The 25,620-nt window shown below is 40.7% G+C and overlaps 1 pseudogene; it reads left to right on the top strand.

The window, feature by feature from the left end:
• The window catches only part of LOC109870738 (low-density lipoprotein receptor-related protein 1B-like), a 332,082-nt pseudogene that overhangs the window by 284,301 nt on the left and 22,161 nt on the right, over positions 1 to 25,620 (top strand).

Genomic DNA, 25,620 nt, shown 5'->3' with positions numbered 1-25,620 from the left:
GTGCTTCAACAAAGTACTGAGTAAAGGGTCTGAATACATAAATGTAAATGTGATATTCCAGTTTTTTTTTTTTTACTTAAAAAATCTGTTTTTGCTCTGTCATTATGGGGTATTGTTTGTAGATTGATGAGAAAAAAACAACAATTTAATCAATTTTAGAATAAGGCTGTAACCTAAACAAAATATAAAAAAGTCAAGGGGTCTGAATACACCCTTACACATTGTGCCAATGGGGTTAACCCACTTGGTGATAATTGCAACATGGCTCATAACCTCATCCGAAAGCCCCAATGGTGATGATTGCCTGAGTGGGTTTTAGCACAGCAGTAGGCAGCACACAGCGTGCTCTAGCCTGAGGGAAGACATCATATTTAGACCTAGGATCTGTTCAAAGTCTAGCACTGCTGGTTTGGACAGAAACAATGGGTTGTAGCATTTTTTTTTTCACGAGTTCATAACAGTGTGCAGAACACATACAAACCGGCCCCACTCATGCTTTTAATGATGGGTGTTATATTATTATGTTGTGGAGTGTGTGCCCTCAATAAAGCTCTCTCTCTCTGATCTGGGTGTTTCCAGTGCTCCCCTCTTGCTCCCTAAATGAGTATGTGTGTGCCAGTGGAGGCTGTGTCTCGGCCAGTCTGAGATGTGATGGACAGGACAACTGTCTGGACGGATCAGATGAGGTGGGTGTGGCTCTGCTTGGTACTTTAACCTCGTCCGATATCAATCAATCACTTACTGTAGCTTTCTTTAGATTATTTACGTAAAACGGCAGAGATAAGAAGATTTTTTTCAAGTGCGGTGGCTGATTTTCCCACACTGTATGAAGCATTTATCTAGGAATTGTCCTATTTGTAAGGATCATCCCTACATAATTAGGTGCCCTGTTCCTAACAGTATACAAAATTATGTTATTGAAGACACTTGTATCAAACTTTATCACTGAGAATGGCTTGACTGTGTTGGACATTTAATAATGTATAATGCTGTTTACTTGTTTTGTGTTGCCATGTCAACAGGCGGGCTGCGTGAAGGAGTGCAAGGAAGATGAGTACTTGTGTCTGAACCACGCACACTGTATTCCACGGAGATGGTGCTGTGACGACGTGTTTGACTGTGTGGACCATAGTGACGAGGAGAACTGCAGTCAAGGTACGACAGGGGTTGGACAAACTCACTTCACATATCAATGTACTAGAAAACTGTAACTGCAGCCAGAGTTGGACAGGTATTAGAAATGACAACAGGACTAGTCAGAGCTAATTTTATTCAGTTGCAGTTGAAACTTTGAGAGATGGGGTGGAAACTGTCTCCTCTTAGTAAGTAGTTGGTTTTCCATACATGTCTGTTTACATTTTATTTTCATTTACAGGCAACATGTCCTACTACAGTAGAGACAGGCCTTTCAGGTGTTGAAATGTGGGGCACTGAGCAAATTTTTGTCTAGTGAGCGGAAACTTGAAAAGAGAATTTTGTGCAACTTTCGGCAAGCGTTTACATATAATCGATGAGGCTGTACCCTTACAGTTTTAGACAGTAGCCAGTAGGCTATTGTGGCTATGTGAGCATAACGTAGGCCTATAAACAAACCAATGGAGCAAAACCCATAACATTTTCACATGGAAATAGCTTTTGATTTCTATGATATAGCCTACAGTAGCCTACATGTGGTGTTCAATGTAGACCTACATTGCATGATATATTTATATTATGAAGGGCTTGACATTAATTAAGGATTTTTTACTGTAACACCATGGGCCAAATAGGTGACTGTAAATTACATTGTATTGTGTTGTATGATGCAAGAAACCACTTTACAAAATAAAATGAATTACAGATGGTCGCCTGAGCAAGGGTTGCCTTCCAGAGATTGTAACATTCTCTGTTTCACGGAAACATGGCTCTCTCTGGATATGTTGTCGGAATCGGTTCAGCCACTGGGCTTCTCCATGCATCGCGCTGACAGAGATAAACACCTCTCTGGGAAAAGGAAGGGCGGTGGTGTATGCTTTATGATGAACAACTCATGGTGTAATCATAACAACATACAGGAACTTAACCTGTTGCGACGAGCAATCCCGTATCCGGGAGCGTAATTATAGCCTCAAGCTCATTACCATAACGCAACGTTAACTATTCATGAAAATCGCAAATGAAATGAAATAAATATATTGGCTCACAAGCTTAGCCTTTTGTTAACAACACTGTCATCTCAGATTTTCAAAAAATGCTTTTCAACCATAGCTACACAAGCATTTGTGTAAGAGTATTGATAGCTAGCATAGCATTAAGCCTAGCATTCAGCAGGCAACATTTTCACAAAAACAAGAAAAGCATTCAAATAAAATCATTTACCTTTGAAGAACTTCAGATGTTTTCAATGAGGAGACTCTCAGTTAGATAGCAAATGTTCAGTTTTTCCAAAAATATTATTTGTGTAGGAGAAATCGCTCCGTTTTGTTCATCACGTTTGGCTGACAAAAAAACCCGAAAATTCAGTCATTACAACGCAAACTTTTTTCCAAATGAACTCCATAATATCGACAGAAACATGGCAAACGTTGTTTAGAATCAATCCTCAAGGTGTTTTTCACATATCTATTCGAAGATAAGTCACTTGTGGCAGTTTGGTTTCTTCTCTGTTCAAAATGGAAACATGCACGCACCTGGAGATTACGCAATAGTTTCGACGGAGGACACAGAGCGGACACCTGGTAAATGTAGTCTCTTATGGTCAATTTTCCAATGATATGTCTACAAATACGTCACAATGCTGCAAACACCTTGGGGAAACGACAGAAAGTGTAGGCTCTCTCCTTGCGCATTCACAGCCATATAAGGAGACATTGGAACACAGCGTCTCAAAAATCTGGCTCACTTCCTGTATGAAATTTAATCTTGGTTTCGCCTGTAGCATTAGTTCTGTGGCACTCACAGACAATATCTTTGCAGTTTTGGAAACGTCAGAGTGTTTTCTTTCCAAAGCTGTCAATTATATGCATAGTCAAGCATCTTTTCGTGACAAAATATCTTGTTTAAAACGGGAACGTTTTTCATCCAAAAATGAAATACTGCCCCCAGAGGTTCAAGAGGTTAAGTCCTTCTGCTCACCCGATCTAGAATTCCTTATAATCAAGTGCCGGCCATTTTACCTACCAAGAGAATTCTCGTCAGTTATAGTGACAGCTGTGTACATTCCACCTCAAGCAGACACCAAGACAGCCATCAAGGAACTTCACTGGACTATATGCAAACTGGAAACCATACATCCTGAGGCTGCATTTATTGTAGTGGGGATATTAACAAAGCAAATTTAAATCAACCTAAGTTCTTCCAGCATATTGCTTGCACTACGTGCATGGGCAATACCCTCGACCACTGCTACTCTAACTTCCGCGATGCATACAAAGAGTTCCCTTCGGCAAATCTGACCACGACGCCATCTTGCTCCTTCCGTCTTATAGGCAGAAACTCATGCAGGATGTACCAGTGACGAGAACCATTCATTGCTGGTCTGACCAATTGGAAGCCACGCTTCAAGATTGTTTTGATCAAGGGGATATGTTTTGATCAGCCTCAGAGAACAACATAGACCTATACGTTGACTCAGTGAGTGCATTTATTAAGAAGCGTATTGGAGATGTTGTACCCACTGTGACTATTAAAACCTACCCTAACCAGAAACCGTGGATGGAGGGCGGCGTTCGTGCAAAAATGAAAGAGTGAACCACCGCATTTAATCATGGAAAGAGGTCTGGGAATATGTCTGAAACAGTAAACAGTGTAGCTATTCCCTCCACAAGGCAATCAAACAAGTGAAATGCCAGAACAGGGACAAGGTGGAGTCACAACGCAAAGGCTCAGACACGAGACGTACAGTGGGGCAAAAAAGTATTTAGTCAGCCACCAATTGTGCAAGTTCTCCCACTTAAAAAGGTGAGAGAGGCCTGTAATTTTCATCATAGGTACACTTCAACTATGACAGACAAAATGAGAAAAAAAATCCAGAAAATCACATTGTATGATTTTTAATGAATTTATTTGCAAATTATGGTGGAAAATAAGTATTTGGTCCCCTACAAACAAGCAAGATTTCTGGCTCTCACAGACCTGTAACTTCTTCTTTAAGAGGCTCCTCTGTCCTCCACTCGTTACCCTGTATGAATGGCACCTGTTTGAACTTGTTATCAGTATAAAAGACACCTGTCCACAACCTCAAACAGTCACACTCCAAACTCCACTATGGCCAAGATCAAAGAGCTGTCAAAGGACACCAGAAACAAAATTGTAGACCTGCACCAGGCTGGGAAGACTGATTCTGCAATAGGTAAGCAGCTTGGTTTGAAGAAATCAACTGTGGGAGCAATTATTAGGAAATGGAAGACATACAAGACCACTGATAATCTCCCTCGATCTGGGGCTCCACGCAAGATCTCACTCCGTGGGGTCAAAATGATCACAAGAACGGTGAGCAAAAATCTCAGAATCACACGGGGGGACCTAGTGAATGACCTGCAGAGAGCTGGAACCAAAGTAACAAAGCCTACCATCAGTAACACACTACGCCGCCAGGGACTCAAATCCTGAAAGTGCCAGACGTGTCCCCCTGCTTAAGCCAGTACATGTCCAGGCCCGTCTGACGTTTGCTAGAGAGCATTTGGATGATCCAGAAGAAGATTGGGAGAATGTCATATGGTCAGATGAAACCAAAATATAACTTTTTGGTAAAAACTCAACTCGTCGTGTTTGGAGGACAAAGAATGCTGAGTTGCATCCAAAGAACACCATACCTACTGTGAAGCATGGGGGTGGAAACATCATGCTATGGGGCTGTTTTTCTGCAAAGGGACCAGGACGACTGATCCGTGTAAAGGGAAGAATGAATGGGGCCATGTATCATGAGATTTTGAGTGAAAACCTCCTTCCATCAGCAAGGGCATTGAAGATGGCTGGGTCTGGGTCTTTCAGCATGACAATGATCCCAAACACACCACCCGGGCAACGAAGGAGTGGCTTCGTAAGAAGCATTTCAAGGTCCTGGAGTGGCCTAGCCAGTCTCCAGATCTCAACCCCATAGAAAATCTTTGGAGGGAGTTGAAAGTCTGTGTTGCCCAGCAACAGCCCCAAAACATCACGGCTCTAGAGGAGATCTGCAACAGTGTGAAAACCTTGTGAAGACTTACAGAATACATTTGACCTCTGTCATTGCCAACAAAGGGTATATAACAAAAGTATTGAGATAAACTTTTGTTATTGACCAAATACTTATTTTCCACCATAATTTGCTAAATAAATTCATAAAAAATCCTACAATGTGATTTTCTGGATTTTTTTTTCATTTTGTCTGTCATAGTTGAAGTGTACCTATAATGAAAATTACAGGCCTCTCATCTTTTTAAGTGGGAGAACTTGCACAATTGGTGGCTGACTAAATACTTTTTTGCCCCACTGTATATGGCAGGGTCTACAGGAAATCACGGACTACAAAAAGAAATCCAGCCACGTCACAGACACCGACGTCACACTTCCAGACAAACTAAACACCTTCTTTGCCCGCTTTGAAGATAATACAGTGCCACCGTCGCGGCCCGCTAACAAGGACTGCGCTCCTCCCCCCGTCTGTCCATCACCGTGGCTGACGTGAGTAAAACATTTAAACGCGTTAACCCTGGCAAGGCTGCTGGCTCAGACGGCATACCTAGACGCGTCCTCAAAGCATGCTCAGACAAGCTGGCTGGTGTGTTTATGGACATATTCAATCGTTCCCTATCCCAGTCTATTGTCCCCACGTGCTTCAAAATGTCTACCATTATTCCTGTACCCAAAAAGACAAATATAACTGAACTAAATGACTGCCGCCCCGTAGCACTCACTTCTGTCATCATGAAGTGCTTTGAGAGACTAGCCAAGGATCATATCACCTCCACCTTACCGGCTACCCTAGACCCACTTCAGTTTGCATACCGCCCCAACAGGTCCACAGACGATTCAATCGCCATCACACTGCACACTGCCCTATCCCATCTGGACAAAATAAATACCTATGTAAGAATCCTGTTCATTGACTACAGCTCAGCATTCAACACCATAGTACCCTCCAAGCTCATCATCAAGCATGAGGCCCTGGGTCACAACTCTGCCCTGTACAATTGGGTCCTGGACTTTCTGACGGACCGCCTCCAGGTGGTGAAGGTAGAAAATAACATCTCCACTTCGCTGACTCTCAACACTGGGGCCTCACAAGGGTGCATGCTCATCCCCCTGCTGTACTCCCTGTTCACCCACGACTGCGTGGCCATGCACGCCTCCAACTCAATCATCAAGTTTGCAGACAACACAACAGTAGTGGGCTTGATTACCAACAACAACGAGACAGCCTACAGGGAGGAGGTGAGGGCACTCGGAGTGTGGTATCAGGAAAACAACCTCTCACTCAACAAAACAAAGGAGATGATCGTGGACTTCAGGAAACCGCAGAGGGAGCACTCCCCTATCTACATCGAGGGACAGCAGTGGAGAAAGCAATGGAAAGTTCCTCGGCGTACACATCACAGACAAACTGGAATTGTCCACTCACACAGACATTGTGGTAAAGAAGGCGCAACAGCGCCTCTTAAACCTCAGGAAGCTGAAGAAATGTGGCTTGTCACCTAAAACCATGACAAACTTTTAAGGATGCACAATCGAGATCATCCCGTCGGGCTGTATCATAGGCTGGTATGGCAACTACACCAGCCTCAACCGCAAGGCTCTCCAGAGGGTGGTGTGGTCTGCACAACTCATCACCGGGGGCAAACTACCTGCCCTCTATGACACCTACAGCACCCGATGTCACAGGAAGGCCAAAAAAATCATCAAGGACATCAACCACCCAAACCACTGCCTGTTCACACCGCACCCATCCAGAAGGCGAGGTCAGTACGGGCACATCAAAGCTGGGACCAAGAGACTGAAAAACAGCTTCTATCTCAAGGCCATCAGACTGTTAAACGGCAATCACTAACTCAGAGAGGTTGCTGCCTACATTGAGACCCAATCACTGGCCACTTCAATAAATGGATCAGTAGTCACTTTATACAATGCACTCTAAATAATGCCACTTTTATGTTTACATATCTTACATTACTCATATCACATGTATATACTGTATTTTACACCATCTATTGCACCTTGCCTATGCCACTCGGCTATCACTCATCCATGTACTTACATGTACATATTCTCATTCACCTCGTTAGATTTGTGTGTATTAGGTATATGTTGGGGAATTGTTAGACTACTTGTTAGATATTACTGCACTGTTGGAACTAGAAGCACAAGCATTTCGCTACACTCACATCAACATCTGCTAACCATGTATATGTGACAAATAAAATAAAATGTGATTTGATTTATTTTAACCATACAGAGATTTAGACAATGTAGGCTACCCCTCTGCCTATTTGCATATTCAAGCCTGTCTCAAAATACAACACTGCCCCTTTAATTAAAACGTAAGCTTTTTACCTGACTGGCTTTTCAAAAATAGCTTGAAATATAGTCTACACATTGTGTGCTCTTGTAGGAAGCAGTATTACTGACCTATACTTATCTATAACTGGGCTAATAACTCGCTAACTTGCAAAGGATATCAGCAGAATGTGCACGCAAACGGCTCTGCGCTCTGATCTGAAGTCATCTGAAAAGCGCATTCACTCACACATGATTGAAAGACCGCAACCACTATTACAATTATACTCCACTGCACTCTGGCTCTGCCTACAACAAAATTACAGACTCAATCTTGGGAAGTTAGATTTGGTTTGGTTTGTTGCATTGAAAAGTGGCTGATATAATGTTTATTCGATCACAGAAAAAAACGTTGATCTATAGTGCAAACTAATGGCGCGAACTGAGTGAAGTTCAGTCTCTTGCGTATTTGCATGGCATTTCTTCTGTGAGGCAGTCCAGGAGGAAATGCGCGCACGCATGCAGTTTAGAGGGAACATTGATTGCAACTATGGGTAGAGTTGAGCATGTTTACTGGAACACTGTAATACAGATTACATGCCTGTCAATATGGTACACACATTTGCTTTTCTTCCTTCATAGTACCATGTCGGCAACAAGGGGTGTTGAAATTCACACATAACACATGGCTAGTAGCATATCAATCACCATTCTAGCCATGTGTTTTACTGTGAAAGGTGTACAAAACAATAGTCATATTCTGACTAAGCACTGACTTTGCTAACAAGAATGTTCTTTCATACAGACACTATAGTGATAGCACAATGCTATTGAATAGAAGGAAGGAAATGTAAAAACCTAGCTATAAGACAACCTTGTGAAAGAAAGCCCATAGCACTACTGTTAACCTTCCGTTTGTAATTTCAGGCATCTTCTTCTGCCGTCCTGATGAGTTCATTTGCAACAACACCTTATGCAAGCTCCATGCGTGGGTGTGTGATGGCAAGGACGACTGTGGAGACAACTCAGACGAGGACACAGAGATGTGTGGTGGGTTGAAATAACAACTTAGATCTTTGATGGATATTTTATTATAACTCCATGCAAGGTCATATTCATGTTTGAAATGGTGGATTCTGTTGAATGGACTAGAATGGACTTTGTTGAATGGACTAGAATGGAGTAATTTAAATAGACTAGAATGGACTATGTTGAATGAACTAAAATGTATTTGACTGTCTGCAATACTTGTGTTTTTCTTCTCCCCTCCAGCCAAACTTTCCTGTCCCCCCACACGGCCACACCGATGCAGAAATGACCGTGTGTGTCTGCGCCCTGACCAACTGTGTAACAAGGTTGACGACTGTGGGGATAACTCGGATGAGGAGGAATGTGGTGAGTTTACACCAGCTACAGTTGAAATTACATTACATTTTTCTTCATCAAGAATGTTGAACTAAGGGAATTGTATATTCCAATAAAACATTATTGCTAATCGTATCAGTGCGACAACAGCAAAAATGTTGTATTAGTCAAGTTCCTTTGATTTCCCTATAAACTCCACATCATATAAAGATATCTCAGAGGTCCACTCATCCTTTCATGCAAATGCCTTCTCTGTTGCCGATGCAGCCTGACGTGTGTTTGGCTTCTGTGTGCGTCCCAAAGCAGAGGTGGTGTCTGGCAGACCCAGACGGTGTGGGAAGGCAGAGTTCACCTGCAGTACCCAGCGATGCATCCCAGCCCAGCTGCAGTGTGACCTCTTCATTGACTGTGGGGACGGGGGATCGGATGAGCAGGACTGCAAGGCCTGTATGTGTGTGTGTCACACAGATCAATATCCTTCTGTTTAGATTGAAGTATTAAATGTTTCTAGGGAGGAACTTGATCCGTGAGATAATCTAGGGCTCTTCTGCTATATTCTTCTGCTAGATCCAAATGTTAGATGATGTCAGAACATTTATGGCAATACATGACCCAAATTTGCTGAGTGTTTTGTTTGTTTGAAGAAAGTTGATCTTCACCTGGCTTCCACACATCAATGGAACAACTTTTTGCAAGTATATTCGATGTATAGAAATGTGTTTTCATGTGCAATCACATTGTCTTCGACTATAGCTTCCAATGGAGACATATGTGGAAAGAAAACAAACCCATGTGGGGAGGATGCAATTTGCAATCAGACAAACACAAATGCAATATGTCAGTGCAAATCTGGCTTCAGGAGGAATCTGAAGACTGCCCAGTGTGAAGGTACTGTACGGCCTGGTTTTCCCCTCACTGTTTAATTAGACAGAATGACGTTACTGTAATAATAAATGGCATTCTTTAACACATTTAAGAAATATATACATTTAACTAATATGGTTAAATATGTACATAGCCATGGTTAATGAACAATATACATAACATATTGCTTTCTAGTTTTTCCTTACAGACACCAATTCCTTCAATATATTTATCTCCAAGTAGGTGTTTATAGTATCTTAGTAGCTTTCACTTACAGATAATATAGTAAGCCATCCAGTCTCAATGAGCTTAAGTAATTACGGATTGAGTAGCTAAGTTATGCATCATTTAGTTGGAGATAACGATATCTGCGATTATAAACTGAACTCTAAACCTGGCTTTTGCCTCCTAGTTATTGCTTTTGTGCTCAGTGGTTATTGATTATTCTATTAAGGGGGAGAGTAACTAAGTACTCAAGTTGTAATTGCCACTTTCGTAATGGGTTAAAACTCTTTCTGAAAGATAACCAAGGACCATTTAAACCTAGATTTCCTATGCATGTTGTCATCACATCAGCTGACTGCTACTCTGAATATGACTCAGTAACTGTTGCTTAGTAAAGCTGGTATATAAACGTTCTTCAACATGTGAAACTGAACCAGTCTTAACAGCAATATATATATATTTATTTTAGCAGGTTGGCATTAATTGGGATGACTCATTTACTGGTAGGCAGCTCTGCAGGGTAGTCTCTCAGCCACAAAGTCGTAACATCCGTTTTTAAATCTAACCTTAACCCTGAATTTAACCATACTGCTAACTTTATGCCTACCCCTTAACTTAAGACCAAATAGCATATTTTTGTTTTCATACATTTTTATGATATATACCAAATGTTGACATTGCAACTGTCCAGCTTAACTGTTTCCATGTGCAGTATAGTAACTGAATGAACATGCTATTCCTTTTGTCCTCAGAAATCAATGAGTGTCTTGAGTTTGACACATGTGCTCACTATTGTACAAACACTAAAGGATCCTACAAGTGTACTTGTGACAAGAATTTCAAGGAAATCAATAGAAACTGTATAGTAAAAGGTATGGACCATTTTATTACTGTATGTTCTAACTGAATTACATTGAACTATCATCTTGATGTGCCACAAATTGAGCTAGGATTATTTTTACTGATGTAGTTTCAATTGATATACAGTATTGTATTTGGTATTTTTAAGCTAAAAGGAATTAAATCAGTATACTGTTAGTATATTATGTATTTCTATAAACTGCTAAATGTTCTTGAATATTGTATACCCTTTATTTGAAAAGATTAGTTTTATTCAATAGATGAAACTGTACATTATCCTTACCACTCTTCATTGTAAAGATACTGTTATAGTTATCACATAACTTTTACATTAAGACAACAGGAATGTATAAGTAATACTGAATGTATACAAGACCAGTCATTTAACAATTTAGATAGTATAAAACTGAGCTGTTTCTGATGTGACCAATAAGGATTATATTAATAATGATTGGCAATATTCACTAAAATCTATTTCACATCTTTTCTCTAAAGGTTTCAAGTTACGGGTGTATACACCACTGTGATACAGTGCCTTCGGAAAGTATAAGATATTCTAAATGTTGTTGTGTTACAACCTTGAAATTAAAATATATTAAATAATTTTTTTCTTCTCAACCATCGACACACAATACCCCATAATGACAGGGAAAACATGTTTAGACATTTTAGCAAATGTATTGAAAATTAATCATAAATATTCACACCCCTGAGTCAATACTTTGTAGAAGCACATTTGGAGTCGATTACAGCTTTGGTATATCTTGATTTGGGGATTTTCTCCCATTCTTCCTTGCAGATTTTGTCAAGCTCTGTTAAGTTTCCAAAGATTTTCAATGGAATTCAAGTCTGGGCTTTTGCGAGGCCATTCAAGGACTTTCACATTCTGTTTTGTCTGTATGCTTGGTGTCATTGTCCTGTGGGAATGTAAATCTTCGCCTTCACCCCAGTCTTAGGTTGTTTGCACTCTGAAGCGGGTTCTCATCAGGGATTTGCCTGTATTTGGCTCCATTAAATGTTTCCTCTATCCTTACCAGTCTCCCAGGCCCTGTCACTGAAAAACATCCCCATAGCACATCACCTGGTAGTGATGGTGTAAGACGGGTGGTGAGCTGTGCCTGGCTTTTTTCCAGACATAGCGCTTTGTATTTAGGCCAAATAGTTACATTTTTGTCTCATCAGACCACATCTCATCAGAGTTTTTCACTTGCCTTTTTGCAAACTCAAGGCATGCTGTCATGTGTATTTTTCTCAGGAGTGACTTCTGTCTGGCTACTCCTATAATGCCCAGATTGGTGAAGTGTTGTAGAAACTGTTGTCCTTCTGTCATGTTCTCCCATCTCATCCAATGAACTCTGTAGTTCTGTCAGTGGTCATTGGGTTCTTGGTCACCTCCCTGACCAAGGTCCTTCTTGCCCGGTTGCTCAGTTTGATCAGACAGCCAGCTCTAGGCAGAGCCTGGGTAGTTCCATATTTTTTCAGTTTCCCAATGGTGGAGACCACTGTGCTTTTGGAAACTTTCAACATTGTTGTATACCCTTCCTCACAGTGGCGTGCCGTGGGCCTGGGGCCTGGGCCTTCAGTAAAGTCCTACACAGTCCCACCAGAATTAATCCACCTCTTATTACCATCATTATGGTGCCATGGCTCTAGACACTATACATTTAGACAGAAACGCAGTATAACCAGGCGTTGCGTCACCTTGAAATTGACATTTTTATTCAGAGAATTGCAGGGGAAGAGTACAATACCTTTTCATTGTGCAGCTTCGTTGCCCTGCGCACTTGTTCGTTGAGCTGTAGATCCACTCGGGTGTCCCCAAAAGTTTTCAAAAGCACCATTGCTTGTAAGTGCCCAGCCGTACTTTGGTGTCTCGTTGCTGCCTTGGTTAGACAACTCAAGTTTGCAAAGCCAGTGTGGCTCCAAACACCAAATCGATCACTTGCAAATAATAGGCATTCCCAGCAGTACAGTTTGCAGTGCTTCTCGGAGCCTGTGAGCCATTGATAGCGCTCGTAGTTGGAACTTTGAAAGTGGCGAACGAACCCCTTTCCCGCCTGTGACAGGCTTTGTAGCGTCGGCGTCGACCTCTGTCTAACTTTTCTTGAAAAGTTTGTCTTGAGAATGGCGTTATAATTATATCCTCGACCAAATCGATATCTTCTCCTTCCGCCATTGTGGGTTGAAAAAACAGCTTCGTAGTACGCGAATTAATTTGTTTATCAAATTCAGTTTCATAGTTCTGAGATTCTGCATAGACCTGCCCATATAGGACCTGCCTCTCAATATTGGTAATCCAATCAAAACATGTGCATGCACTACGCCTGCTAGCTGGCTCCTGTGTAACACTGGAGCCAGCCAGCAGGTGTACAATAGCCAACTCTAAAGCTGATTGGTTGACACTAAATTTGAATTTCCATTCACTTTAAGCTACAAGCGCCCGCACTGTTGATTCTGAAGGCCTGAGGGCAGATTTTAGATCCCTGGCAACACATGATGGCTGAATATGATTGGATAAAAGATCTAACATAAAGACCAGCCCTCCAAATCTCAACCTGGGGCTGGAAGCAGTGCAACCAAGAGGAAAGCTATGAAATGAAGAGTATAACTCTTACTCTGGGGAATAATTTAATGCATATTTGTGGGAAAATATATTTAAAAAATATATATATTCTGATGATGTTTAGGCCAGCAGAGAAGGCCTTGCTGGCCCTGACGGCCCACCACTGCTTCCTCAGATATATGCCTCATCACAATTCTATCTTGGAGATGTAGTTTCTGCTCTGACATGCATTGTCAACTGTTGGACCTTTTATATAGACAGGTGTGTTTCTTTCTAAATCATGTCCAAACAATTGAATTGGCCACAGGTGGACACCAATCAAGTTGTAGAGACATATCAAGGATGATCAAGGGAAATTGGATGCACCTCAATTTGGAGCTCAATTTGGAGTGTCATAGCAAAGGGTTGTGAATACATATGTAAATTAGATATTTATTTCATTTTCAATCATTTAGCAAACATTTATAAAAACATGTTTTCACTTTGTCATTATGGAGAATTGTGTGTCGATGGGTGAGTGAAAAATACATTTAATCCATTTCGATTTCAGGCTGTAACACAACAAAATGTGGAATAAGTCAATGGGTATGAATGCTTTCTGAAGGCACTTTTCCCATTTTAATGACATATCCCCTCTATCCCCACTATTCCTACTGATTGGCACCACGGGTAGTAGTAGTAATAAATTACTGGTCTTGTTACTATGTGATGATATATTATTATCCTGATCCACAAGGAATATGTGATATATGGGGGCAGTTTGTTGGACACAGATTCATCCTATTCCTGGAATAAAAATAAAAATCAAAGTAGAATCTGCATCAAAAATGCTTTTTAATCCAGGTCTAGGCTTAATGTGTCCAGAAAACTGCCCAAGAATGTTTATATATGACTTGATTGCCATATATTATACTTTTTTCTTCTGTAAATTAAATTATGCTGTCAAACTGTTGTTTAAAACCCCAAATGGAATTTAGCCACTTTTCATTTTTTTTGCATATTAATAACTCAACAACGGGCAGGACCAGAAGATCGAGTGCTCTACATAGCTAATGACACTGAAATCCGAAGTTTTGTGTATCCGTTTAACCAGAGCCATGGACACAAACTCCTCACTCGCATCGAGGACAATGCCCGCATTATTGGGATGGATGCTCTGTTACACCAACAAAAGGTTATCTGGGCTACCCAGTTTAACCCCGGTGGACTTTTTTACAAAGAAATCCTAGACAAGAGTCAAACTAAAACTAATGTCGGAAACATAGTAAGTATTCCAAAGGTGTGGTTAGGGTGGTTGGAAAGTCTACTTTACTTTGAAATGTATGATATTGTCCATTCAATGTCTGCTTACTAATATCCACAGGATATCTACAGTAATGTTTAAGTAACACTATCACAAGATATGCATGTTTTTTTCTTTTCTAAATCCATTGAAGCTACAGTATGTCTTGGTTACTGAATTTGAGCACAGTTAATTATAAAATGATTAGCCGTGAGAGCGTGAATATAGCAGTGAGTGCTTGAAGATGAAATGTATATCATATAGTCACATATCTCATGTGAGCTAGAGTACAGAACATTAGGAAGGTGCCAAGCTTTTTCCAGGTTTTGTTTGAAATAAAGGAGAATAACAACACATTTTTGAAAAATGTTCCTAACCCCCTCTGCCTTGATTTTGGACTGTCTGTCAATGTGCGCACCTCTCTCACTCAGGGAGACAAGGTGGAGCTAGAGGGAGAGCTACGTCACAGGGTTATACAGCCCCCCACTCAGTGCAGTGCTAGATAGAACTTTATGGAATAAAATATAAAGGTTCTGTCACAGCGAAAATACTAAAATAGGGAAAGGCAATCGATTGGGAGATATGGCATAACATTTTATATGAACAATTTGGGTCGCGGGTTCACAATTGTACCTTTTCGAGATCCCGGCCAAGCAAGGAGGGAATAGCAGCCAGCTCATGCAACAACACACACACACAAGGGGGCTCCTCAGAAACACAACACACTGGAAGTTTTCAAAATGGCCTACATTCGACATTAGCACATCACCCAACACAACACGCCTCTGGTCTATTTTGTTAGAAGTTTGAAATATATTGCACAATAGGCAATAAGGTTTTTCCCTGGTCGATAAAGCTCGATAAATGTATACTGAAGAAAAGCTTCACACACATTTCGATAAGAAAATATCCGCTTACCTTTCTATCATGTCAATCATCCATCCAAAACAAATAATTCCATGTGTCTGCCTTTTGTCTCGATAAACTTTCACATAGCCTATTCCATGATATGGGGTAATCCAATGAGCAACACTGCAGCTGTTGATTGCAGTGATCATCATTCTTCTATGCTATACATAATCAATATACGACTTTCACATGTAGGGTATTTTATGCAAGAGTATTTGATTTAAACATAGGCTATAGGAATACTTTTCAATAATGGTTACATTATGACATTCTTCTGCTTGCTCGAGGAAGGCAATTTGGCCCTGGCTTGCAAATTAAATCCTCTGCATAGTTTTGTAAATGATTGCATTATTCTACCGATTTGAAAATGTAAATGTAGGCTAATAATCATTTTAATAATAGATTATTTGATCTACCCCAATGAAAACTTGGACAGTGAGCATGAGTCGCATTTTGATAGCCTAGCTACTGATGCATGCATCTATCTATTATATCTGCAACAAATGAATTTAGAAGGATATGTTTGCTGTCAGCTGGCTACTGTAGGAACATTACAGTCTAATGAAACATTTGTACATAAATGAGCCTTTTAGCCCATATGTGTCATCCTATGAAGTGGATGTTATTTTGCAATCTCACTAGTCTTTCATTCTACATTTAGTAGATATATTTTGGTGTGTAGCCAACTGTTAATAGGGAAGATGGACAGTGTTGATTGGCAGGAGCAATTATGTACAATGGAGTTACAAGATAAAAGTGGGAGGCGGAATAAGGTCGGCTCCTTTCCTCAGAAATGGTCAAATTGTGAACCCGTGACCCAAATGGATCACATAAAATGTATATGCCATATCTCACAATCGATTGGACTTCACAAATGTTGTATTTTTGGTTTGATAGAATGTTTTATATTTTTTGTAGATTAAAGATATTACACAAAGTTCTATCTAGCGCTGCGGCTACTGGAAAGTTATAACTATGTGATGTAGCTCTAGTTCTACCTCGCTCTCCCTGAGTGAGAGATATACACGCTTTGACAGACAGTCCATCAACTAGTCAGAGGGGTTTAGAAACATAGATATATTTTTGAAATTTGCCAATGTTCCCCTTTAATGCAATGAATGTCTCGGACGATTCATTTTTCTCATTTGTAGATATGGCTACTGACAAACTCAAAGAAAGCCAGTAAATTGTTTTACGATTAATGACACACATATTTCAATGTCATTTGGAGATACTATTATTCAAATACCATGATGTACATTGATCTAAAGTGATCTGAGCCATTGTTGTCTCATTGGAAACATTACTGTATAGAATAACCTGATCACACGCAATACTTCTTACATATTAAGCATAGGCTACTAAACCTTTACTAGCATCAAGTATTGGATTAGACATACTGTTATCATGTTTGATAGGGGAAAGAATAGTGAGTGCATCTAAATACGTCAATGGATAACACAATTCTTCACATCTGAATGTTAAACTTTATTTGCCATATTTAATACAAATACCTTGAAAGTATTTGTCATGTTCACGCTTTCATGTTTACAAGCTCTGATTTTCATTGCAGTGTTCAGACTTCCGTAGACCGAGGGATGTGTCTGCTGACTGGATTACAGGAAATATCTATTGGACAGACCATTCTCGAATGCACTGGTTCAGCTATTACACAGCCCACTGGACTAAGCTCAGATACTCTATAAACGTGGGCCAGCTCAGAGGGCCAAATTGCACCCGTCTGATAACTGACATTGCAGGAGAGCCGTACGCCATCGCTGTCAACCCACCGCAAGGGTAAGAGCATCCTTTTCATACAATGTTCAATTTCATCATTATGATGTCACTTTATACCTTTTTGCTTTATCATTATTTTGTAACTCTACTGAAGGAAGACGGCTGTGCAATTTTGAAAAATGCATCCAAGATGGTTTCCAAAATGTGTTTTCTTTACTGATTTGTTAAGCCATACATACAGTATTTGACAGGGATTCCAGGGATTCCATAAATATATCAGTGGTTCCAGGGATTCTATAAGTATAGACAGGGATTACAGGGATTCTATAAGTATAGACAAGGATTACAGGGATTCTATAAGTATAGAAAGGGATTACAGGGATTCTATAAGTATAGACAGGGATTACAGGGATTCTATAAGTATAGACAGGGATTACAGGGATTCTATAAGTATAGACAGGGATTACAGGGATTCTATAAATATAGACAGGGATTACAGGGATTCTATAAGTATAGACAGGGATTACAGGGATTCTATAACTATAGCAGGGATTCTATAAGTATAGACAGGGATTACAGGGATTCTATAACTATAGCAGGGATTCTATAAGTATTTACAGGGATTACAGGGATTCTATAAGTATAGACAGGGATTACAGGGATTCTATAAGTATAGACAGGGATTACAGGGATTCTATAACTATAGCAGGGATTCTATAAATATAGATAGGAATTCCAATCTCTGTGCATTTAATCCCCTGATATCCATTAGACCAGATGCTATGGAGACCCAACAGAAAATACTTGTCTTTGTACCTTCTACAGGATGATGTATTGGACAGTAATAGGTGATCATTCTCATATTGAGGAGTCGGCTATGGATGGGACTATGCGTAGGATATTTTTGGAGAAGAACCTCAGGAGACCAACAGGTATCTACAGTACAGTGTCTCCTCATGTCACATTAGTATGTTTGATTTAGCTAACATACTGTACCATAGGATAACATTTTTTCACAATCTTGTTAAAGGCAATGACTGTAGGAGTTGGTAAGACAGCAAATACCGATCTGGGACCAGGCTAGTTGTAGACTAGAGGATAAAGCTGGTTAAAATAAGGCCATGGAAAAAGACCAAACCTGTTGTTATGGTCCTGGGGGAGACACTTGGTGCTGATCTAGTTTTTAAAGATGGTTTGGCCTCCTTTAATATCAGGGACCCATGAACTTTCCCCAAGGTAGAAGGAATTCACAATCTGTGTAAAAACGCACACCAATTTAATCACCATGGCAACTTGGGTATTTTATCCACATGATAGAAACACATAGTAGATTTAACACCAAAAATCTGTACTTAAAAAAAATATATATATATTCTGGTATATGCAGTACCAATCAAAAGTTTAGACACATCTACTCATTCAAGGGTTTTTCTTTGTTTTTACTATTTTCTACATGGTATAATAATAGTGAAGACATCAAAACTATGAAATAACACATATGGAATCATGTAGTAACCACAAATCTAAATGTGATTATATATTTGAGATTCTTCAAAGTAACCACCCCTTGTCTTGATGACAGTTTTGCACAAACTTTTGACTGGTACTGTATATATCCTGTAGAATGATTCCATTTAAATGTTAATGAATTTCTCTCAGCTGCGTAGGAAGTGAGGTACCAAAAGGAAATAGATGAAATAACTGTCAGTTTATGCAGTCTATCCGCAGTTTATATGGAATGTTGACAGCTGCAATCCATGCAATTGTGTTCAAATATTTCAAGAACATTGTTTATAATCTGAATGTTCTCAGAATGAAGGCATCCATATTGATCTTTACAAAATTCATGAGGAAAATAAGGTTTGTTCTCTCATCCTCACCAGGTCTGGCCATCGATTACTTCAACCAACGTTTGTACTGGGCTGATCCTGAACTCTCCGAGATAGGCAGTGTGAGATTGGATGGGTCGGACCCTCTGGTTGCAATCAGGGACAGACACGGTAACACCACCCTGAGAACAAAACAAAGATTTACTTTCCAAGCACATACTAGCTACTGATGTGATCGTTGTTTAATTTCCTCTACATTTTATCAACAGATTGCTACAATAACATAGTGTGTGCGTTTGTGTTTAGTGTTTCCCTTAGGATTTTTTCCAGCAACTGTGGCAAAGTTGCATGGGGGGGTAGTGGCCGTGGCCAATGGCACAGTCTACCACCAAAATGTTTAGAGGCCCTCTTGGCTGCAGAGACAGCATTTTGTTATTTTAAAGTACATTTCCTGCAATTCTACACATTTTGTCAACACTTATGCCGTGTTTGCATGATATCTGAGTGACTCATACATTATAACAAGATCAATAGGGGCTCCATGACATGACCATTTTTATTCTCCCTGACTGTCTAGTTTTTACTTTGTTAGTTCTCAAAGGAAAATATATAGCTCCATTATCTTTTCTACATACTTTATATTTGGTTTTAGGCATTTAAGTTTGCACTGAAAACATTTTACCATCCCAAATAGGATTTTCTAAAAAACATATATATTATTTTATTTTTTCACAGTGTTCATGGTCATATGCTTCTTTCCACCCTGCCTTCATTCTGTTTCCATGGCTGTGTTCCCAGGAATATCCCAGCCATACAGGATTGACATATTTGAAGACTACATCTACGGGACTGGTCTAAAACATGAAGTCTTCAGAGTTCACAAGTATGGCAAACAGCCTGTGGAGTTTCTCCACTTGGGTCTCGAGAAAACGACCAATGTCCTGATCTCCCACCGATATAAGCAGCAAGATGGTAAATATATCAAATCTACTGCTGTGTTTCAATGGGTAATTTAATGCAGGGAAATTAGGAGGGTCATGTGCATAGTGAAAGTACCATTTCAATAGCCTTCAAGCTTAAAAGGGGGCGGCAGGTAGCCTAGTGGTTAGAGCCGAAATGTTGCAAGACCGAAAGGTTGCAAGATCGAATCTCCGAGCTGACAAGGTAAAACTGTCGTTCTGACCCTGAACAAGGCAGTTAACTCACTGTTCCAAGGCCCTCATTGAAAATAAGAATTTGTTCTTAACTGATTTGCCTAGGTAAAAAATGGAAGTATAACAATGGCAACTAACATGATATGCCAGTAACATGATATGCTAGTAACATGATATTACCGTTTTGCAGTTTTGGCTAGTGATTATTGTCTTATTTCACTGTAGAGCCTTCAGCACTGCTCAATATGCCTCAATATGCCCTCTTGTCTCACCTACCACACATGCGGTGACCTCACCTGGTTTAATTGATGTCTCCAGAGACAATACCTCTCTCATCGTCACTCAATGCCTTGGTTTACCTCCACTGTATTCACATCCTACCATAACTTTGTCTGTACATTATGCATTGAATCTATTCTACCGCGCCCAGAAACCTGCTCCTTTTACTCTCTGTTCCGAACGTACTAGACGACCAGTTCTTATAACCTTTAGCCGTACCCTTATCCTACTACTCCTCTGGTGATGTAGAGGTTAACCGAGGCCCTATAGCCACCAGTACCACACCTATTCCCCAGGTGCTCTCATTTGTTGACTTCTGTAACCGTAAAAGCCTTGGCTTCATGCAAGTTAACATTAGAAGCCTCCTCCCTAGGTTTGTTTTATTCACTGCTTTAGCACACTCTGCCAACCCAGATGTCTTAGCAGTGTCTGAATCCTGGCTTAGGAAGGCCACCAAAAACCCTTACATTTCTATCCCAAACTATAACATTTTACAACAAGATAGAAGTGCCAAAGGGGGCGGAGTTGCAATCTACTGCAGAGATAGCCTGCAGAGTTCTGTCTTACTATCCAGGTCTGGGCCCAAACAATTCTACTTTTAAAAATCCACCTTTCCAGAAACAAGTCCCTCAGCGTTGTCGCTTGCTATAGACCACCTTCTGCCCCCAGCTGTGCCCTGGACACCACATGAATCGATTGCCACCCATCTATCTTCAGAGCTCGTGCTGTTAGGTGACCTAAACTGGGACAGGCTTAACACCCCAGCCGTCCTACAATCTAAGCTTGATGCCCTCAATCTCACACAAATGATCAATGAACCTACCAGGTACAAACCCAAATCTGTAAACACAGGCACCCTCATAGATATCATCCTACCCAACCTGCTCTCCAAATACACCTCTGCTGTCTTCAACTAGGATCTCAGCGATCACTCTCATTGCTTTCGTCCATAATGGGTCTGCGTTCAAACGACCAACCCTCATCACTGTCAAACGCTCCCTAAAACACTTCAGCGAGCAGGCCTTTTTAATCGACCTAGCCCAGGTATCCTGGAAGGATATTGACCTCATTCCGTCAGTAGAAGATGCCTGGTTATTCTTTAAAAGTGCTTTCCTCACAATCTTAAATAAGCATTTCTCATTCAAAAAAATTTGAATCGGGAACAGATATAGCCCGTGGTTCACTCCAGACCTGACTGCCCTTGACCAGCACAAAAACATCCTGTGGCATACTGTATTAGCTTCGAATAGCCCCCGCGATATGCAACTTTGCAGGGAAGTTAGGAACCAATATACACAGTCATTTAGGAAAGCAAAGGCTAGCTTTTTCAAACAGAAATTTGCATCCTGCAGCACAAACTCCAAAAAGTTTTGGGACACTGTAAAGTCCATGGAGAATAAGAGCACCTTCTCCCAGCTGCCCACTGCACTGAGGCTAGGAAACACTGTCAAAACCGATAAATCTACGATAATGGAGAATTTCAATAAACATTTTTCTACGGCTGGCCAAGCTTCCCCATTTCTCCTTCACCCAAGTCCAGATAGCTGATGTTCTGAAAGATCTGCAAAATCTGGACCGGTACAAATCAGCAGGGCTAGACAATCTGGGCCCTCTCTTTCTAAAATGATCAGCCGAAATTGTTGCTACCCCTATTACTAGCCAGTTCAACCTCTCTTTTGTATGAGAACCCCAGAGATTGGAAAGCTGCTGCGGTCATTCCCCTCTTCAAAGGGGGAGACACTCTAGACCCAAACTGTTACAGACCTATATCTATTGTACCCTGCCTTTTCTAAGGTCTTCAAAAGCCAAGTTAACAAACAGATCACCTACCGTTTCGAATCACACCGAAGCTTCTCCGCTATGTAATCTGGTTTCTGAGCTGATCATGGGTGCACCTCAGCCGCGCTCAAGGTCCTAAACGATATCATAACCTCTATCGATAAGAGACAATATAGTGCAGCTGTATTCATAGATCTGGCCTAGGCTTTCGAATCACCACATTCTTATTGGCAGACTCAACAGCCTTGGTTTCTTTCTTTTCTCTGTATACATCAATGATGTCATTCCTGCTGCTGGTGATTCTCTGATCCACCTCTACGCAGATGATACCATTCTGTATACTTCTGGCCCTTCTTTGGACACTGTGTTAACAAACCTTCAGACGAGCTTTAATGCCATTTAACTCTCCTTCTGTGGCCTCCAACTGCTCTTAAATGCAAATAAAACTAAACGCATGCTCTTCAACCGATCGCTACCAGCACCTGCCTGCCCGTCCAGCATCACTACTCTGGACGGTTCTGACAACTACAAATACCTAGGTGTCTGGTTAGGATGTAAACTCTCCTTTCCAGACTCACATTAAGCATCTCCAATCCAAAACAATCTAGAACCGGCTTCCTATTTCGCAACAAAGCATCCTTCACTCATGCTGCCAAATATACCCTCGTAAAACTGACTAACCTACCGATCCTTGACTTCCGCGATGTCATTTACAAAATAGCCTCCAATACTCAGAAAATTGGATGCAGTCTATCACAGTGCCATCCGTTTTGATACCAAAGCCCCATATACTACCCACCACTGTGAACTGTATGCTGTCCTTGGCTGGCCCTCGCTTCATATTCATCGCCAAACCCACTGGCTCCAGATCATCTATGAGTCTTTGCTATTTAAAGCCCCGCCTTATCTCAGCTCACTGGTCACCATAGCAGCACTCACCCGTTGCAGCAGGTATAGTTCACTGGTCACCCCCGAAAGCCAATTCCTCCTTTGGCCGCCTTTTCCTTCCAGTTCTCTGCTGCCAATGACTGGAAAGAATTGCAAAAATCACTGAAGCTGGAGACTCATATCTCCCTCACTAACTTTAAGCACCAGCTGTCAGAGCAGCTCACAGATCACTGCACCTGTACATAGCCCATCTGTAAATAGTCCATCCAGCTACCTCATCCCCATACTGTATTTATTTATCTATTTTGCTCCTTTGCTCTCCAGTATCTCTACTTGCACATTCGTCTTCTGCACATCTATCACTCCAGTGTTTAATTGCTATATTGTAATTACTTCGCCACTATGGCCTATTTATTGCCTTACCTCATTTGCACACACTGTATATAGACATTTTCTATTGTATTATTGACTGTATGTTTGTTTATTCCATCTGTAACTCTGTGTTGTTGTATGTGTCGAACTGATTTGCTTTATCTTGGCCAGGTCACAATTGTAAATGAGCACTTGTTCTCAACTTGCCTACCTGGTTAAATAAATGTTTTTTTTTTTTTTTTTTTTTTTAAACAATAGTAACGACAATGTCGCATTGATATTCTATCTGGTTCACCAACACAGACTGCAGATAACTGTGGGTCCACAGTCTGGATGGAAGTGCAAGTGTTTCTTGAGCTAGTTTTTCATTTTCTCAAGTGTGGGACATGAGAGTCATTTCATCTCCCATGTTAGGAGCAATCAAACCAATATATCCTTCATCCTCTGCCTCCCCACTTCTCTTTTCACTGGTGCTGTTTGTTATCTGTATCGTGTTTATAGTTGTGGAGCGTCAGGCACTAAAGGGCAGCTGAACCGTTCCCCAAAGACTCATTAGTCCAGCTTCTGCGGCTACTCTCTGTTTATTATCTATGCATAGTCACTTACCTCTACCTACATGTACATATTACCTCAATTACCTTGACTAACCTGTGCCCCCGCACATTTACTCTGTACTGGTACCCCTGTATATAGCCTTGCTACTGTTATTTTATTGGTGCTTTTTAATTATTTGTTATTTTTCTATTTTCTTCTTCTTCTTTTTTTGTGTGTTTTACTTCAGCATATTTGAGCAAATACTTTCTTGACACTTATTTTTCTTAAAACCGCATTGTTAGTTAAGGACCTGTTGTATTCAGTGCATGTGAAAAATAAAATGAGATTTGATTTTTGTAGCCTACTCTTTAGGCAGCATAAGTTAATGCACAGCTAGCAGAACAGAAAGACCAGGAGTGTTACATGCTGACTAGACCTCACGAGTGCTGATTTTGTCCCCCCACACCAGACGCAATCAGGACACGCAGGTTGAAATATCAAAACAAACTCTGAACCAATTATATTACGGTAATTTGGGGACAGGTTCAAAGCATTAAACATTTATGGCAATTTAGCTAGCTAGCTTGCTGTTGCTAGCGAATTTGTAATGGGATCTAAACATTGGGTTGCTATTTTACCTGAAATGCACAATTTCCTCTACTCCGACAATTAATCCACAGATAAAAACATTAACCCGAATTTGTTTCTAGTCATCTCTCCTCCTTCCTTCAGGCTTCTTCTTCTTCTTTGGACTTTAAATGGCAGTTGGCAAGCAACTTTAAGGTCCATTATCACACCCGAATGGCGTGTGGACCTCAGTTCATCTTTCAATCACCCACGTGGATATATGCTCCTAAAAACCAATAAGGAGATGGCCCGTGGGTAAATGCTCCTAAAAAACAGTGAGGAGATGGGAGAGGCAGTTCTTGCAGCGTGTCAAGCATCACAAATAGAATCAAGTTCTATTTTAGTGCCTGACTAAGCAATAATTAAATAACATGTATGTGTACATTTATTTTACAATGCACGCGACGCGTCCGGTCTGGCCAGCATGTTGCTGTTGTTTTGATGTCTTCAGCAGAACACATGGATACCCATTCTTTCGCTAGCTTTGAACCACGATGATCCCTATCACCCCAAACACAATAAGTTGTTTTTTTGTTGTTGTTATTATTGAAAACCCAAGGCTTCCATTGACTTATTGGAGGAATATGGCAGCATGTTGCTGATGTGGTGCATATCAAAGTAGTGTTCACTAACAGGAAAGGAAAGGGGGATACCTAGTCAGTTGTGCAACTGAATGCATTCAACTGAAATGTGTCTTCCACATTTAACCCAACCCCTCTGAATCAGAGAGGTGCGAGGTGCAGCCTTTATCGACATCTATGTCATCGGCGCCCGGATATAGTAGTCCTTTGGGACCAGGAATTGAGTGGAATATGGACCATATTTCTTGTTGATTCTGAATAGAAATACATTTATGTGTTTTCCATCAGAATGTTTAATGGAACTATAGTAATAAAGGAG

This window comes from Oncorhynchus kisutch, linkage group LG26, assembly GCF_002021735.2.
Source record: "Oncorhynchus kisutch isolate 150728-3 linkage group LG26, Okis_V2, whole genome shotgun sequence".
Classification (NCBI taxonomy): domain Eukaryota; kingdom Metazoa; phylum Chordata; class Actinopteri; order Salmoniformes; family Salmonidae; genus Oncorhynchus; species Oncorhynchus kisutch.
This window is presented reverse-complemented; position numbering and strand designations above follow the sequence as displayed.